Here is a 19,018-nt window from a genome sequence, read left to right as displayed (position 1 = left end):
GATTGCATTAGCCCTTTTGACCACAGTATCTCACTGGGAGCTCATGCTCAGCTGATTATCCACTAGGACCCCCAAATCTTTTTTCAGAGTCACTACTTCCCAGGATAGAATCCCCCATCATGTGAGTATGGCCTACATTCTTTGTTCCTGGATGCATACTTTTACATTTAGCCATATTGAAATGCATATTGTTTGCTTCTGCTCAGTTTACCAAGTGATCCAGATTGTTCTGTGTCAGTGCCCTGTCCTCCTCATTATTTATCAGGCCATCAATAAGTGAGGTTTCCTTTCAGGTCACTGATAAAAATGTTAAATAGCATAGGTCCAAGAACCGACCCCCTGCAGAACCCCACTAGAAACACACCCGCTTGATGATTCCTCATGTACAATTACCTTTTGAGACCTTTCAGTTACCCATTTTTTAATCCATTTAATGCGTGCCAGAAGACCACAGATATATTTCACAGTTTAGCTGGCCTAGGCAAAATCAAGATTTATCTGCAACCTGGTGAGGTTACCATCCTAATTAACAAAAAAGCTTTTCAATAAGCTTTGGGAATGAACAGGCAAAAAAATGTGTACCAATCAATTGCACCCATGGAGGCTTCACCATAGTTGGATTGTACTTGACAAACTGAGAAACAGTTGATAGTAAAAGTTTAGTACTAATGAACTTGACACCACAAACAAACATTTTTTATGAGGGGGAAGGAGAGCCTCTACCAAATTAATATTATTTTCTTTGTTGGCATTCAGACATTGGTGTGATGTGTCCATATGGAAAGAGTTTGAACATGATATGCACTAGCTGTTGTCCTTTGTTCAAGGGCAAGTCAGTTAAACACATTTTATAATGAATAATCTTTTTTTCCCCAACCACAGTAGTCTCTTAAGGACAAATTCTGTAAGTTCATTAAACTGATTACAAGTGTCTCAGAGGATTGTAGCCTTTTGGTCAGGGAGCTTTTGGACTTGTAACAGAACATCCAGATTGTAAATTATAACCATACTGACATGTCCTTCTGGGAGAAAAGGAAAACAATGGCCTATAAAGCTCCTATTGCTACGTGAAAATAAAAACATCTGTTAATATGATGAGCGTCTTGTTGACTCAGTACAGTTGATCTGTTCTGTTCTCACCAGCACATGCACTCCAATCAATGGAAATTACTGCAGAAGGTATCAGGGGATGCCAGAATAATGTGTTTCCTCAAAAATGCATATTTTACTCAATAAAAGGTAAATGTTATAAGAAATAATTGTTAAATCCATGGTCAGTAATTGTATAAACCTCATACAAATTTCATTAAGCCATACAGGATTAATATAACCTTGTAATTAAGTGATAAAGTTAGGTTAATAGACACTTGGGAAAAAATGGTCTACATAGAAAAAATTTCTATTCCACTTTCCGATTACAAATTCATCATTCAAATGTTTTAAAATGTATGAATAAAATAGTTTCAGTAAGATATGCAGCTACAGGTTATGCAGCATTATAGTGAGTCACCAGTGCTCATGAACTCTGATTTCTGCCCAGGAAGTTGTAGATTTTTAAAAAACAAAAAAACACCCTCCAAAGCTTGTGTATAGTTTCTGTTTAGTCTCTCTATATAATCAAGCACTGCCAGCCACAAAAAACATCACGGTACCAGCTATTGCTATTACTTCAAGCTACATGTACTATTAAAATACAGATCCAATCTGAAAAGTGACTGTAAGAATGGAAGTATGTGGTCCTGTCTATCAAATACTTAAAGATCAAATATTCCTGATTTTCAAGTAAAAATATGGTTTTTGAGCTGTGAGCCCTGCAAATTCACCACTGAATCTGAAAGTCAAACTATCTTCTTCTAGCTGATTCTGTAATAGGGCCTTAACCAGTAGTTAATTCTATTGGTTGTAACACAAGCTGCAGTAGAATCCAGCTCGCTCTGTTTGAGTTGTATTGACTTTGCAATACCAACAGAAGGAAAAGAGTAGTAAAAACATATTTTTTTGGTCAGCAACATCAGCAGAAGTGACAATGAATTCACAGACAGAGTAGGCGTGTTGTGTAAGAAGGTTCCATTTTTACACAGGTCACTTTCCAGAGGAGAACAGCACTTTGTGGGCCACTCTCTTCTACAGATTTGTTTATTTATTTGGAATAAACGAAATGAAATATAAACTCACCTCACCCCAATAGCGTATTAGAAATATCACCCTTATCTCCTTGTACCAGTTTATTATTATACTTTCTTTAACCTGCACCCATCTCAAAAAACCTAGGATAAGAAATAGCCTTGGTTTAAGCCTAGAGGGTCTTAGCAAGTTCCAAAGCTGAGAGTCCTTCATTAAAAGAAAAACAAACAAACAAACCACATTATCTGCAGTCCTCTTCTCAAGGAGAAAGCAAATGCACAGTTACCCATCTTAGGAATCTCTCCAAATCAAAGAAACCAAAGAATTTCTCTCTATGTCCTCTTTTCCCATTACGTTTGACAGTTTGCTAGTGAAGATAAATTTAAGCATATGATTAAGTGCTTGGCTGAAACCTGACCTTAGTCTTTTTCATGACTACAAATGATCTACAGGTAGAGAGGAAATTTGTGTTAGTTATCATGTGTTACATACCCTTGACCCACAGATGAGGCAAATCTATTATAACTGCCAGTCACAGAGTCTGGCTCTTTAGCTCAAGCTCTGGAGACATGCTTCAGCTTTAGAGGTTCAATCCCTCTTGTCAATCAAGATGGCAGCCAACATATGAATGTGGCATTGTCTGAGATTCTAATTAACGTGAGCCTGCCATTCAGGATGTACTTCCTCTCTCCAGAGCAATATGTTTCCTCTGCACCCAATCCATTGAAGTTGTGGGTGTGTAACAGCACCAACTATGGAGCCTTGCTCTTTAGATAAAGTCGTAGAGACCCATACTTTCAGCTAAGGAGGTTCCCAAGATGGCAGTCATCACATTAGTCACTTAATGTAGATCAGCATTAAAGGGGGAATTTTAAAGTCAGAAGAGCATGTTCAGCCACAGGAAGTTGGACAAAAAAATTATACAGTTACTGAAATGAAAGTTTTAGCAAATAGACAATATTCCAATATTTATAACTGACATGCTTTAAATATTGAAAGATACATATTTTGTTTCAAAGGGGAAATCATTAGAAAACTCAAAATAAATAGTAAGCTAATTAAAAAGATGGCGAGGGAAGGGGGCCAAGAAGATAATAAAATAGTCAAGTGAAACTTACGTTCACTAGTGAGGCCTTCTTTGCTCACAATAGTTTAATTTTACATAGTTTTGGCCTGCAATTTATTGGTATATCTCAATAAACTTTGATAATTAATTCCTACAGCAGAGATATGACTGGAAAGGACAGAACTGATAAACTTCTGCTTTCCACGTGCTACCGATGCAGCATTCCAGCTTTGCTAACCAATATGGCTTTAATAAAAATTTAATTTTTGTCCATGGTTAAATAAGATTATTAAAATTTCAGAACAAGGCCATTGATACCAGAAATCTGCTTTGTGAAGAGTCCCTACACTCGCATGACAAACTAATACCCAATACATTCAGTGTTTTCTTCTCAAACCAATACCCTGAACCAGCTACAGACCTACCTTTTCCACCCATTCTTACATTTTATTATTGAAGTTAAGGGGACATCTACAGTACACATACATCTTGAAAAAAAAAGCTAATGAAATATTATCACCTGGGCTTATACTGTACGTATTGCCTCCTATTCCTTTACATAACTGAAGATTATGCATTTCCTGTAAATTCTTCATTGGTAGCTGTCATAAATATAAAGGGAAGGGTAACCACCTTTCTGTATACAATGCTATAAAATCCCTCCTGGCCAGAGGCAAACCCCTTTCACCTGTAAAGGGTTAAGAAGCTAAGATAACCTCACTGGCACCTGACCAAAATGGCCAATGAGGAGACAAGATACTTTCAAAGCTGGAGTGGAGGGACAAAGGGTCTGTCTATCTGTGTGATGCTTTTGCTGGGAACAGATCAGGAATGCAGCTCAGAATGCCTGTAAAAAGATAGTAAGTAATCTAGCTAGATATGTGTTAGATTCTGTTTTGTTTAATGGCTAGTAAAATAGGCTGTGCTGAATGGAATGTATATTCCTGTTTTTGTGTCTTTTTGTAACTTAAGGTTTTGCCTAGAGGGATTCTCTATGTTTTGAATCTGATTACCCTGTAAGGTATTTCCCATCCTGATTTTACAGAGGTGATTCTTTTACTTTTTCTTTAATTAAAATTCTTCTTTTAAGAACCTGATTGGTTTTTTTCATTGTTCTTAAGATCCAAGGGTTTGGGTCTGTGTTCACCTATGCAAATTGGTGAGCATTTTTATCAAGCCTTCCCCAGGAAATGAGGTGTAGGGCTTGGGGGGATATTTTGGGGGGAAGACGTCTCCAAGTGGGCTCTTTCCCTGTTCTTTGTTTAACACGCTTGGTGGTAGCAGAATAGGACAAGGCAAAGTTTGTACCTTGAGGAAGTTTTTAACCTAAGCTGGTAAGAATAAGCTTAGGGGGTCTTTCATGCAGGTCCCCACCTCTGTACCATAGAGTTCAGAGTGGGGAAGGAACCTTAACAGTAGCCCTATATGCTTCTTCAAATAACAAACACTAAGAGTGACAACATTTCACAAAACAACCAATAGGAACATTTTTTCCACATTTGAAATTTCCATAGACCATTACATTAAGTGTATAATTTAATGAAAATCTAGGGTTGAAATAGTTGCCCCCATGGAATTTATTGAGAATTTTGCCATTGATTTCAGTAGGGCCAGTATTTCACCCTAAATGTTGAAATAAAAATTTCCAAACCTGTCTTCCGGATTGCCATCCCTAGATCACAGTGAAATCAGTCAGTCAGTCCAGTGTTCCAGACCAGCCAGAGCTCTGACAATGTAAAGAAACATAATGCTCCAATTAAGTGGGAGTCTGCTTGGTTATTTTTTAAACCATTGGTTCAACCAGTATTGTACTAATCAGGAATCAAAATGAGGTTTCTATAAGTAATAAGGATTTCCTAATTACATGTCAAGTTGAATTCTTACCCCAGCTATTGCTGCTACAAGATATCAAGGATTCTGGTGGGAACATCCTGTCCTGATTAGGAATCCTTATGTGCAGATCAGGAATTCATTGGGTGGACTTGTGGGACATGCTGCCAAGCACACTTCTCTGCCACTCCACAAAGAAGATAAGTGCACCACTAGAAGATGTATACTACCAACCGTCATATACCTGTCATTGGGAGGGAGACAAAGATGGACGTCATCCTTATCAGACAACCACCTTTTTGGGGACATTAGGGATATATTTTCAAAAGAGCTCAGATCCCATTTAGGCAAATAAGTGGCCAGATTTTTTTTAGTACTCAGCCAGTTGGGCATTGAGATCATTTGAAAAATCATTTCATGAACATCAAAATGGGAGTTCTTTGGTTCCAAGGAAAATCTGGCCCTTATCTAGGTGTCAAGAGGAAACTGAGCTCTTTTGAAAATCTGGCATTAATTCTTGATGCTGAACTCTCGAAATCTAGCCCTTAGCTCTTTTGAAAAATTTAATCCATGGTGCCTGGACCAGGTTGGGATCTGTCTTTTTTCCAGAACTCTGGAGTACTAGAGAAATTTCCTGTGTTACTGGATTGGAGGAAAGGGACCTCTCTATTATCTTCATTATTTGTATTACATGAGCACCTAGAGGTACCAACCAGGACTCATTGTGCTCCACACTATACAGACACACAGTGAGAGACAGTCCCTGGCCTGAACAGTTTACAATCTAAATAGACAAGAGAACAAAGAATTGGAGAAATGAAGTTACTTGCCCAAGGTCTAAGATTAGGTCACTGGTAGACCCAAAAATAGAACAGAGTTTTCCGGATTTCCAGTCCAGTGCTCCATCCACTAGACCATGCTGCCTTTGCTATGTTGAAAGTAATTCTAGATTCTGGCCTCTTTCTGCTTTTGCCTAACAGCAAAACATATATCAGAAACCAGGCCATAATGTTTTATAGTCAAGGCTAGCAAAGCATTAGAATCAGTATTGAAGAATATTAATTATAGAAAGATTTTTTTCTAAAAATCAATATACCTTCATCAAAGGATTAGCAGAAAACAATTTTTAATGCACTAGTCAAGTGTCTGTTAAAATTTATTTTATCTTATCTGTTCGGTTTTCATAAGAATAAAAAAATGCATGTAGTCAATAAAATACTAAAGATTTTTTTAAGTCAGAAGTTGAACATTGAGCATATTTTATAGGGACCCTGCATCTTCAATAGGCTAAATATGTGTCCTCTCGCAAAAGAAACACACTACTAAGCAGCAGTATAATAAAGCGGAAACCAATGAAGCATCATGATTCCTGGTAGCACGTTTCATGCTACTATAAGTTCTGCACTCTAACATAGCTCTCATGACCCTTTTAGCATGTTTGCTATAAAACCCCATTGACAAATCAGGCATAAACACACACTGTAGGATAAAATTTCCTATTGCTACTTTTATCAGGATCTCCATGCATTTTTACAGCCTGATCCGTCAAACATGGTAGGCATGTGAGTTACTGTAGGTGCACAAGTAGCCTCATTTTGTGGGTTTTACCAGAGATGTTCAGTAAATACAATCTGATATGGTAAACATTAATACAAGTGAGTAACTGTACTCCTATGACAAAGATAGACTATGCCCCAAAGATCTTACAGTTTTGGCTATGTCTACACCAGAGGTTCTCAAAGCCGATCTGCTGCTTGTTCAGGGAAAGCCCATGGTGCAGACCGGTTTGTTTACCTGCCGTGTCAGTAGATTTGGCCAATCGCGGCTCCCACTGGCCATGGTTCACCGCTCCAGGCCAATGCGGGCTGCGGGAAGTGGCGCGGGCCAAGGGGTTTTCCTTGAAGAAGCGGCAGACCGGCTTTAAGAACCAATGCTCTACACTATAGCTTATGTCACTCCAGGGTGTGAATAAACCACCCCAAGTGACATAAGTTACACCAACATAAACTACACTTAGTCCTATAGGAAAAGGGGAAGAGTTAATGGAGATTACACCAAATATGAGCCCCAGGAGGATACAGGATGGGTTAAAAAGGATTACAAGGGAGAATGGGAATGGAAAGAACTTGCAGCCAGAGGGAACAGGGGATAGACTGGAGAATAGCACCGTCACTAGGAAAAGGCAGGTCTATGTGATTGGGGACTCTTTACTGAGAAGAATAGATAGGCCTGTAACCAGAGCTGATCCAGAAAATAGGAGGGTGTGCTGTCTTCCAGGTGCTAAGATACGGGATGTAGACCTGAGGTTGAAAAGGATTCTAAAGGGAGCGGGAAAGAATCCCCTAATTATCCTTCATGTGGGAACAAATGATACGGCTAGATTCTCGCTGGAAAGTATTAAGGGAGACTATGCTAGGCTGGGGAGGACGCTTAAGGAAATTGAGGCTCAGGTGATCTTTAGTGGGATTCTGCCTGTTCCTAGAGAAGGGCAACAAAGGTGTGACAAGATTATGACTATCAATAGATGGCTTAGGCAGTGGTGCTATAAGGAGGGCTTTGGGATGTATGGCCATTGGGAGGCATTCATGGATAGAGGACAGTTCTCTCGGGATGGACTTCATCTGAGTAGGGAAGGAAATAGACTTCTAGGATGGAGGCTGGCACAACTGAATAAGAGAGCTTTAAACTAGGAATTTGGGGGAGATGGTTGGGAGATGTCCAGGTAATCTCCACGCCAGAATTTAGCATAGAGTGGAAAGAAAATGAAGTAAGAGTGGATACAGCTGTAGGTAGGAGGAAGGGCAGTGTAGATACAAGTCTAATAGGTTATACTGGTAGTAAAATAACCGTGCCTAATAGGGTACAGAATGTGAGTGAGGCCAAACAGCAAAAATTAAGATGTTTGTACACTAATGCAAGGAGCCTAGATAACAAAATGGAGGAACTAGAGTTACTGGTGCAGGAAGTGAAACCAGATATTATAGGTATAACAGAGACCTGGTGGAATAGTAGTCATGACTGGGCTACAGGTATTGAAGGGTATGTGCTGTTTAGGAAAGACCGAAATAAAGGTAAAGGTGGTGGAGTAGCATTGTATATCAATGATGAGATAGAATGTAAAGAAATAAGAAGCGATGAAATGGATATGACTGAGTCTGTCTGGGCAACAATTAAATTGGGGAAGAAAACTATTAGAGCCTCCCCTGGGATAGTGCTTGGGGTGTGCTATAGACCGCCGGGATCTAATTTGGATATGGATAGAGCCCTTTTTAATGTTTTTAATAAAGTAAATACTAATGGAAACTGTGTGATCATGGGAGACTTTAACTTCCCAGATATAGACTGGAGGACGAGTGCTAGTAATAATAATAGGGCTCAGATTTTCCTAGATGCGATAGCTGATGGATTCCTTCAGCAAGTAGTTGCTGAACCGACTAGAGGGGATGCCATTTTAGATTTGGTCTTGGTGAGTAATGAGGACCTCATAGAGGAAATGGTTGTAGGGGATAATCTTGGCTCAAGTGATCATGAGCTAATTCAGTTCAAACTGAATGGAAGGATTAACAAAAATAAATCTGCAACTAGAGTTTTTGATTTCAAAAGGGCTGACTTTCAAAAATTAAGGAAATTAGTTAGGGAAGTGGATTGGACTGAAGAATTTATGGGTTTAAAGGTAGAGGAGGCCTGGGATTATTTTAAATTAAAGCTGCAGAAGCTATCGGAAGCCTGCATCCCAAGAAAGGGGAAAAAATTCATAGGCAGGAGTTGTAGACCAAGCTGGATGAGCAAGCATCTTAGAGAGGTAATTAAGAAAAAGCAGAAAGCATATAGGGAGTGGAAGAAGGGAGGGATCAGTAAGGAAAGCTACCTTATTGAGGTCAGAATATGTAGGGATAAAGTGAGACAGGCTAAAAGTCAAGTAGAGTTGGACCTTGCAAAGGGAATTAAAACCAATAGTAAAAGGTTCTATAGTCATATAAATAGGAAGAAAACAAAGAAAGAAGAAGTGGGACCGCTAAAAACTGAGGATGGAGTGGAGGTCAAGGATAATCTAGGCATGGCCCAATATCTAAACAAATACTTTGCCTCAGTCTTTAATAAGACTAAAGAGGATCTTAGGGATAATGGTAGCATGATAAATGGGAATGAGGATATGGAGGTACACATCACCATATCGGAGCTAGAAGCGAAACTCAAACAGCTTAATGGGACTAAACTGGGAGGAGTGGTAGATACGCTGGAGGGGAGGGATAGGATACAGAAGGACCTAGACAAATTGGAGGATTGGGCCAAAAGGAATCTGATGAGGTTCAATAAGGATAAGTGCAGGGTCCTGCACTTAGGACGGAAGAACCCAATGCACAGCTACAGACTAGGGACCGAATGGCTAGGCAGCAGTTCTGCAGAAAAGGACCTAGGGGTGACAGTGGACGAGAAGCTGGATATGAGTCAGCAGTGTGCCCTTGTTGCCAAGAAGGCCAATGGCATTTTGGGATGTATAAGTAGGGGCATAGCGAGCAGATCGAGGGACGTGATCGTTCCCCTCTATTCGACATTGGTGAGGCCTCATCTGGAGTACTGTGTCCAGTTTTGGGCCCCACACTTCAAGAAGGATGTGGATAAATTGGAGAGAGTCCAGCGAAGGGCAACAAAAATGATTAGGGGACTGGAACACATGAGTTATGAGGAGAGGCTGAGGGAGCTGGGATTGTTTAGCCTGCAGAAGAGAAGAATGAGGGGGGATTTGATAGCTGCTTTCAACTACCTGAAAGGGGGTTCCAAAGAGGATGGCTCTAGACTGTTCTCAATGGTAGCAGATGACAGAACGAGGAGTAATGGTCTCAAGTTGCAGTGGGGGAGGTTTAGATTGGATATTAGGAAAAACTTTTTCACTAAGAGGGTGGTGAAACACTGGAATGCGTTACCTAGGGAGGTGGTAGAATCTCCTTCCTTAGAGGTTTTTAAGGTCAGGCTTGACAAAGCCCTGGCTGGGATGATTTAACTGGGAATTGGTCCTGCTTTGAGCAGGGGGTTGGACTAGATGACCTTCTGGGGTCCCTTCCAACCCTGATATTCTATGATTCTATGATTCTATGACTAAATCGGGGGGCCCAGATAATCTTCATCCAAGAATATTAAAAGAATTGGCACAAGAAATTGCAAGCCCATTAGCAAGAATTTTTAATGAATCTGTAAACTCAGGGGTTGTACCGTATGATTGGAGAATTGCTAACATAGTTCCTATTTTTAAGAAAGGGAAAAAAAGTGATCCAAGTAATTATAGGCCTGTTAGTTTGACATCTGTAGTATGCAAGGTCTTGGAAAAAATTTTGAAGGAGAAGGTAGTTAAGGACATTGAAGTCAATGGTAAATGGGACAAAATACAACATGGTTTTACAAAAGGTAGATCGTGCCAAACCAACCTGATCTCCTTCTTTGAGAGAGTAACAGATTTTTTAGATAAAGGAAACGCAGCGGATCTAATTTACTTAGATTTTAGTAAGGCGTTTGATACTGTGCCACATGGGGAATTATTAGTTAAATTGGATAAGATGGGCATCAATAGGAAAATTGAAAGGTGGATAGGGAATTGGTTAAAGGGGAGACTACAACGGGTCCTACTGAAAGGTGAACTGTCAAGTTGGAGGGAGATTACCAGTGGAGTTCCTCAAGGATCAGTTTTGGGACCAATCTTATTTAATCTTTTTATTACTGACCTGGGCACAAAAAGTGGGAGTGTGCTAATAAAGTTTGCAGATGATACAAAGCTGGGAGGTATTGCTAATTTAGAGAAGGACAGGGATACCCTACAGGAGGATCTGGATGACCTTGTAAACTGGAGTAATAGGAATAGGATGAAATTTAATAGTGAGAAGTGTAAGGTCATGCATTTAGGGATTAGTAACAAGAATTTTAGTTATAAGCTAGGGACGCATCAACTAGAAGTAACGGAGGAGGAAAAGGACCTTGGAGTATTGGTTGATCATAGGATGACTATGAGCTGCCAATGTGATATGGCTGTGAAAAAAGCTAATGTCGTCTTGGGATGCATCAGGAGAGGTATTTCCAGTAGGGATAAGGAGGTTTTAGTACCGTTATATAAGGCACTGGTGAGACCTCACCTGGAATACTGTGTGCAGTTCTGGTCTCCCATGTTTAAGAAGGATGAATTCAAACTGGAACAGGTACAGAGAAGGGCTACTAGGATGATCCGAGGAATGGAAAACTTGTCTTATGAAAGGAGACTCAGGGAGCTTGGCTTGTTTAGCCTAACTAAAAGAAGGTTGAGGGGAGATATGATTGCTCTCTATAAATATATCAGAGGGATAAATACCAGAGAGGGAGAGGAATTATTTAAACTCAGTACCAATGTGGACACAAGAACAAATGGATATAAACTGGCCACTAGGAAATTTAGATTAGAAATTAGACGAAGGTTTCTAACCATCAGAGGAGTGAAGTTTTGGAATAGCCTTCCGAGGGAAGTAGTGGGGGCAAAAGATCTATCTTGCTTTAAGATTAAACTCGATAAGTTTATGGAGGAGATGGTATGATGGGATAACATGGTTTTGGTAATTAAATATTCATGGTAAATAGGCCCAATGGCCTGTGATGGGTTTTTAGATGGGGTAAGATCCAAGTTACCCGGGAAAGAATTTTCTGTAGTATCTGGCTGATGAATCTTGCCCATATACTCAGGGTTTAGCTGATCGCCATATTTGGGGTCGGGAAGGAATTTTCCTCCAGGGCAGATTGGAAGGCCCTGGAGGTTTTTCGCCTTCCTCTGTAGCATGGGGCACGGGTCACTTGCTGGAGGATTCTCTGCTCCTTGAGGTCTTCAAACTACAATTTGAGGACTTCAATAGCACAGATATAGGTGTGAGGTCTTTTTTAGGAGTGGTGGGTGAAGTTCTGTGGCCTGCATTGTGCAGGAGGTCAGACTAGATGATCATAATGGTCCCTTCTGACCTAAATATCTATGAATCTATGAATCTATGAATCTACACTGATGTATGCACCAGTATGAACAGCGCTGTGTCAGCAGGAGATCTTCTTCTGCCAACATAGTTGCTGCTGCTCACAGAGATGGTTTTATTATGCCAACGGGAGAGCTTTTTCCTGTTGGCATAGAGTGTCTTCACAAGCCGTGCTGCAATGCTGTAAGTGTAGACATGCTTTAAGTATTACCTTACCTATTAATTAAAATTCTCAGGACCTTTCACAGACTTCCTGTGTGACTTTTGACAAGTCAGTTAATCCCATTGTGCCTTGATTATTCATCTGTAAAATGGGGATAATAATGCTTCCATCATCCACCCTCTTTTTGTTTTATTGATTTAACTTGACAATCTTAATTGCTATGGTCTGTGATTTCCAAAAAAGATTAACTGAGTTAGGCTGCCATCTTCCAGAGAATTTCAATTAGGACTGTCAGGGTTCTGGTCATGCAAGAGCACCCTCTTAGGATGTTGACAGGATTGTAGACTCAAATGGGGATTCTCAGTAGCACTCCGAAGAGGACACAGAGTCTGATCCCTCTAGTTGAGTACCTCTGGATGCTTACCCCTTCCAGGGCTCAGGGAACAAATAAAGTAGGAACAGGAAAATAAACTAAGGAAAAGGAAAGTCTAATGCTCCTTTACCTCAGAGGGCTTGAACCTTCTTTAGGCAAGGAAGCAGGCTCTGTGTCTATCAGGCCTCTCCCTAGGAGTTGGGAAGATTGGGGATCTCCCCTCTTGAATGCCTCCTTCAGTCCTGACATGACTTACAGGTGCATCAAGCCTGGGCCACTCCAGCTCAGAGAAACATCTTACATGGTGCAGCGTTTATGTACCCTGTCATAAGGCCCTTTTGAGAATCCCAGACCATAGTAATCTGTAGAACTACCCACTTCAGTAAAGCATAAATACTTTCAATACCTGACCCCAAAGCAGCGGTCAAAACAAATGAATATAAAGAAACACATTTTGATGCAAGATAACAGGTTTTATACACTATATATTATTTTTAGCCATTTTGGTTAATTAAAAATAAAAGCTAATTGCTCATAACGAAAAATTCTCACAAACTACTAGGAATCATAATTATCAAATATTAAAGTGCAGTATTTATCAAACTGGTCAACTAAATTACCTAAGCAGCATTTAAAACATCCAATTTGCTTAATTATTTCAAATGCTGTGATTAATCTACCACAGGTTGACTTTTGCCTCTTTGACCTGAACTCGTCACTCTGTAGTATAGATATATCTCACAATTTTAGTGCATTGAAAAATCAATATATATAAGACTATAAAGGCAAAGTTATCACTTTATAATATTGGCAAACAAAGTTGTTGTTCTGCAAAATATAAGCCACCACTAATCCTCTAATACATTTTCAAGAGTAATAAATTTTCATTGCCTCTTACCTATGCAAAGGAAAAACAAAACTTCTGGGATAATATACATTAAAATGTTTGTGCCAGGAGACTAATTTTCTGTTCTAGCACACATAAACCAAGTGTAGCAGATAGATCCATGCCTGAACTGAAAACAATAGCTAAATGAGTAAGTTTGTTCCCCTCTCAGGTGAACTTTTCTGAGCTGGACATTGCAAAGAGGAGGTCTTCGGGTATCAAATCCTCAGCTAATTAAAAAAAATGAAAAATATAAATTGCAGGGATTCTCCTTGACAAAAGGATTGGTTCACATCGCAATGGTAACATACAACAAATTGCCCACCCTTTCACTAATTAAGGTCAAAGAGGCAAAACTCAACCTGTGGTAGAGAAAATAAGCCAACAAGCATAGTTCACTACTCATCAGATAAATAGAGAAAGGAATGTGGGTCACAAGAATGATGGAGTTTTCAATGTTAGTACCTCATTCTGGCCCCTATACAGCAAAACACTTAATCATGTGTCTAACTGCAAGTGCATGAGTTGTCCCACTGATTTCACTTAAATGCTTAAAGGTATTCATGCGCTTTGCAGGATTGGGGACTCGGATATGTCGAGTACTCAAAATTCCCAATGACTACAAATAGAGAATTAAAGGCTCAATCCTGTAAGATGCTGAGCACTCTGGCCCCAGTCCTCCAAAACACTTAACAACATGTTTAACTTTAAGCATATGGGCTGTCTCAATGACTTCATTGGAAACTCTCACAGGCTTGAAGTGAAGCATGTGTTTGTGTGCTTTGCTAGATCAGGTCAAGAGTGCTCAGCACCTTGCAAGATTAAGGTGATATATTGCCTCATGAAATTTACTGAGTGACTCACACGATTTGGCCCTATGACTCTTGCTTAGTTCAATAGTCACTGACTATTACTGAACTGTGATCAACTTTATGTACATTTGGATTTGTAAGCAGTTAAATGAAAATTGTTAACAGATTGTGATCTAATCTGAGGTACTGCTGTATTATAGATATATTCCTTGCTTACTTGGTTTCTGTTTCAAAACTGCAGCCTCTCTAACAAGCTCTCTCTAGATTTTCCATCACTATTTTAATGCATAACAAAATACTGGTCAAGAACCTCTGCTATTGTTTTTTGTATCATTTTCTTTTGCTCACTGAATGATTCTTTAAAATGTCAGTATGTTAGAGAAATTTAGGGAGTAAGAGCGAAAACAGTAGGTCACTGTCTTTGTATCTGTGGAGCAGAACAAAACATATTAGTCATAATAATAGTTTTGAATGTTTCATCAGACTTTCTAATATGTTTTCTGCTTTACATTTGTATACTGTACAATTATCACATGGTTTAACTTTTTCTTTCCACTTCTCAGTATCACATAGGAAGGAAAAACACTTCATTATATTATTATTTATTTGCGCTGCAGCAGTGCCTAAGGGCCTTAGTCATGGATCAGGGCCCCACTGTGTTAGGGGCACAAAAAGACACTCTCCCCCCTTGCTTTGAAGATCTTAGAACCAAAATAGTTAATAGCACTTTGCTTTTATAAATGTATTTTACCTTATGCAGAATGTTTTGAAAAAAAAAAAAAGAGACACCTGTTGGGATTTTGCCAGAGAAAACATTCCACCCAATGTGTAAATCTAATTTCAGACAACGGACATTAAGGTTTATATTTGTACATTAGGGTCTGATCATGCCAGCTGCCACCTGCAATATGTTACTATCAAATCCACCTGTCTTTCATAGACATCAAGGGTGCTCAGCTCCTGGCAGGATTGGCCTCTGAAAGTGTTTTCAGTAGTTGCTTAGGAATTGGTTTTTCTTAGGTTACAGTGGCTGGAAAATGATAAAAAAATGGGCCAGAGGAATCAAGTGTAACCAAACAGACTGCTCAAAGGGGGAATCGGATGTTCCTTGCATACCGGGTCTGAGGCTCCAAGCAACTTCTATGTACTCAGGGCTCAATAGCTTTTATCAAGGCAATAATAAAGTAAGCTTTGTTTGTCACTGCAGCTGGCGAAGTCTCTTCGAGTTACCATCTTCCAGTTCCTACCATAAACATCTCTTCCCCCAACATCCCTTTAGTATCGGGATGAGCTGCAACTAACCTTACAAAGAGTAATTGCACTTTACATTAAGTGGCAAATGATATATGTTGCTCAGCGAATTACTGCGTATAAAACAATATTAGATTAATAAAATTAATTGCAGCTTGATTGTACTATTTACATGTAAGATAGTTAACTCTAATTTAAAATACATGTAATGTGCATCTACTAGAGAAATGTTAAACTAACATTATTATTTACTGATAGGGCAGCATTTACTATTCAATCATTCATAAATCCATATCTAACATGTAGTTGAGCATATTTAGGACACTGAGCTTAAAATTTTGCTGTGGCATGCACAGTGCAAAGAAATGCACGTTTGTTTTATAACTGCATCACCTCCTTCCAAAATTTATTGAGGCTTGTGTACATTCTAGGCTGTGCTAGATAAAAGATAATAGGAAATGAAAACAAGCAGATGCAGTTTTGCAACTAACATATTAATTGCAAATATCATAGTTCAGCTGTACAGTTTACTGCTGCCAAAATCTGTAGTCTTTGTACTGCTGTTATTCTAATGTTGCAGGTCAAAACCAGCAACCAGCTGTTCAATATCTGAGGGTTTTGCTAAATAATGCAAGACTACACAAACAATGTGATATGTACTGAACCAGTCTCAGAAAGACAGGAACAAAATGGGAAAATAATTATTTTTAATCCTATTATGGATTAGTATGTCACATTAAAGCACAAGTTTCTTGAAAAACTTGACAAAGGAGCATGTGACAAAGCTCTGGCCTTGCCTCCGTGGGTCCCGCGTTTCCTGGTGGATTTCGCTAGCCTCAGAGGCTCACTGTGACCCTCCACGGAACCCTTTTTTCTCTAGAGACAAGGGTCACAGTCTACTGAGCCATTTTCATCATAAGCCAGCAAGGGAGGTGAGGAGAAGTTATCCTTCCTTGCACAGTCTCTGTTGTCTCCCAGTCTCAGTGATTAATCAGGGGGCAAAGGTGTGTGTGTGGGGGGGAGCCCGGGCCCACCCTCTACTCCAGGCTCCAGCCCAGGGACCCTAATAGTATCAGCTATGGTAGCTGACCTTTTAGAAGCAGGACAGGTACAATTCCCTGGGCTACTTCCCCCACAGCAGCCCTGACTTCCTCAAGCTCCACTTCACCCTTACCTCAGGGCCTGCTTCCTTGTGCCTGATATGGTGTGTATTACTAAGTCTCTCCAACAGCACAACTTCCTCCCACAGCTCCTGACATGCACACCCACCTGAGTAACTGGGAGGCTTTTAACTAGCTTCAGCCAGCCCTGATTGGCTTCAGGTGTCCCAAATCAACCTAGCCTTCTCCCTGCCTTCTGGAAAGTTCTTAATTGGCCCCAGGTGTTTTAATTGACCTGGAGCAGCTTCCATTTCACTTAACCTGGTACCAGGGATTTGTTGAGCCTGGAGCTAATATATCTATCTCCCACTACTTTTCCATAGCCATCTGTCCTTGCCCCGTCACAAGTGGTATAATATATATAATTTTCCTGTTCCAGTTTTTCCTTTATTTGGTTTCTACTTTCACATCTCCTCATCCTTGTTGTGCTTTTCAGCGAATTTGTGTAAGTCCAGACTAAGGGGATCAATGTAAATTCCAGTAGGATAGTAAAATCTTCCAAGCAGGAAACTAGAAGGGAATACCTTCAGACTCCAGTTATGGTGAATCAGTGACTGGATTGCTGTTGTGCAATGTTCACACTACTAGGAGTAAAAGGAGCTCACGAAATAAATCGTGTCTCCCCTATCAGCACTGGGCACTAGCACATATACAATGGTATAGCCCTCATGGCAGTACTTTTAAGTTTTTTATGTAATTTGTTGCAGATGGACTCACTGTATTATGAGAATGGTAATAACACCTATTAATCATTACTCATTTTCAGCTTTTATAGAAGGAAAGCTTTTTATATAACTGGAGTTTTTCCCTCATCTCACTGCAGTTTATTGTGTCCACCTACATATGTTACTTTTTTGAAATAATCAACATAAAGACACCCACAAAGCTGAAGGAAAAAAGGAAGCCATGGAATGTTGAATGGCAGCTGGAAAATTTAGAAGAGTGATCTCTTCCAAAATGGTTACCAAAAATGTACTCTCTTTATAAACAAACAAGTAGAGCTGGTCAGAAAATTTCAGTCAATTTTTTGACTGCCCCCTCTTTTTCTGACCAGATGTAGAAGCAACTTAATGTTTGTGCCAGTGTATTCTTTTTTTTAAAGAAAAAAAGAGTTTGCAACATTTCTTAGTTTCCTGTGCTTCCTCTGAATGGCAGTTAATTACTGATGCTAGCAAAAAAAAAAAAAAAAAGAAGACCTAGTAGGTTGTTTTGTCCATTACCCTGGCACTACAGGACTGAACTTCCCAGTGTATTTTCTAGCACTCTGTCTAGTCCAGATTCAAAAGCAAAGGATCTTCCCTTTCTTTGGAAGGCTAGTCAGTCTGATGGATCTGACATTTGGGAGCTCTTTAGTGACATTAAACTTGAATTTTCCTAAATTTCATATGATTATTTCTACTAGGCTAAGTAACTCCTCCTCATCTGTGATGTTTCCATGCTATATTTTTTTCAGATAGTAATCATGAGTCCTCAGGCCTTGATCCAAATGTTAGTAACTAAGTATTTGAGTAGTATCATTAACTACTCAACATGCTATATTATTAGTTTTATTGATATTTTTATTCATTACAGCTCAGCTGTAACATATATTTGAGTTACAGTCAATGAAGTATTTTTTTTAAAACCATGCAAAGTTTGACAACGGAACACTTGTATGTCTAGCCTATCAGAATTTTCAACCACTGATGCTAGGGAAGCAAATTAATATAGACAAATCTCATTTCATCCCCTGCCAATAATTATAATTAAAAGATTGAGAGAAAGTTGGCAAAGAAGTAACCTAATTATTTCTCTTTTCCATACCATTCAGCCTGAACCAAAATGTGTTCCAACAAATCACCGTGCATAGAAATGGCAGCATTTTCCCTTAGCTTTGATGAGGGACACTCTCTTCTCCATATCTGTGAATTTTGAGGAATGATTTCAGAGTGAGAGGTGCATTAATTCTCTTTAGAATCTCATGCACTCAAAACCACTCTTCAGAGGCATTCTGTAGTACTTTATCCATAATATCACACTTCAAATTTTTCTGTAATGGGTTTGGTAGAAGAGTAGTTTAAACTCTAACTCCATTGAGAAATCTAATTCCTCTCTCCTCTCTATAAAATAGAAAAGAAAGTATTGTGAAATTACTATTTGGGGAGAAATACCCATCTCTAGTATCTGCTGTGTATTTTGTATCCTGAAATGATATTGCAGTGTAGATGCTTTCCCATCTTGAAAAATATTCAAAATGATGCATAAGTGCTATGGCAAAGTATAACCTCAAATTTATCAACTTGATCAAATGAATAACATTACCTATTGCAATAGATAGTAAGAAAAATAAGCAAAAACAACAACACTCTGTGTCTCTTTTATATTTATTGTTACATC

At 39.3% G+C, this 19,018-nt stretch overlaps 1 protein-coding gene across 2 annotated transcripts in view; it reads right to left on the bottom strand.

Moving 5' to 3' along the window:
• Positions 1-19,018, bottom strand: part of IL1RAPL1 (interleukin 1 receptor accessory protein like 1) — a 1,122,430-nt gene that overhangs the window by 1,082,028 nt on the left and 21,384 nt on the right. Inside the window, exon 2 of one of the 2 annotated variants that reach the window (XM_073328235.1) lies at positions 4,842-4,916. The exons of the other annotated variant lie outside the window; for it this stretch is intronic. The gene's annotated coding sequence lies outside the window, so the exon portion shown is untranslated. The remainder of the gene's footprint in view (positions 1-4,841; positions 4,917-19,018) is intronic. 2 annotated transcript variants of the gene reach the window in all.

Source organism: Lepidochelys kempii, chromosome 1, assembly GCF_965140285.1.
Source record: "Lepidochelys kempii isolate rLepKem1 chromosome 1, rLepKem1.hap1, whole genome shotgun sequence".
NCBI lineage: Eukaryota > Metazoa > Chordata > Testudines > Cheloniidae > Lepidochelys > Lepidochelys kempii.
This window is presented reverse-complemented; position numbering and strand designations above follow the sequence as displayed.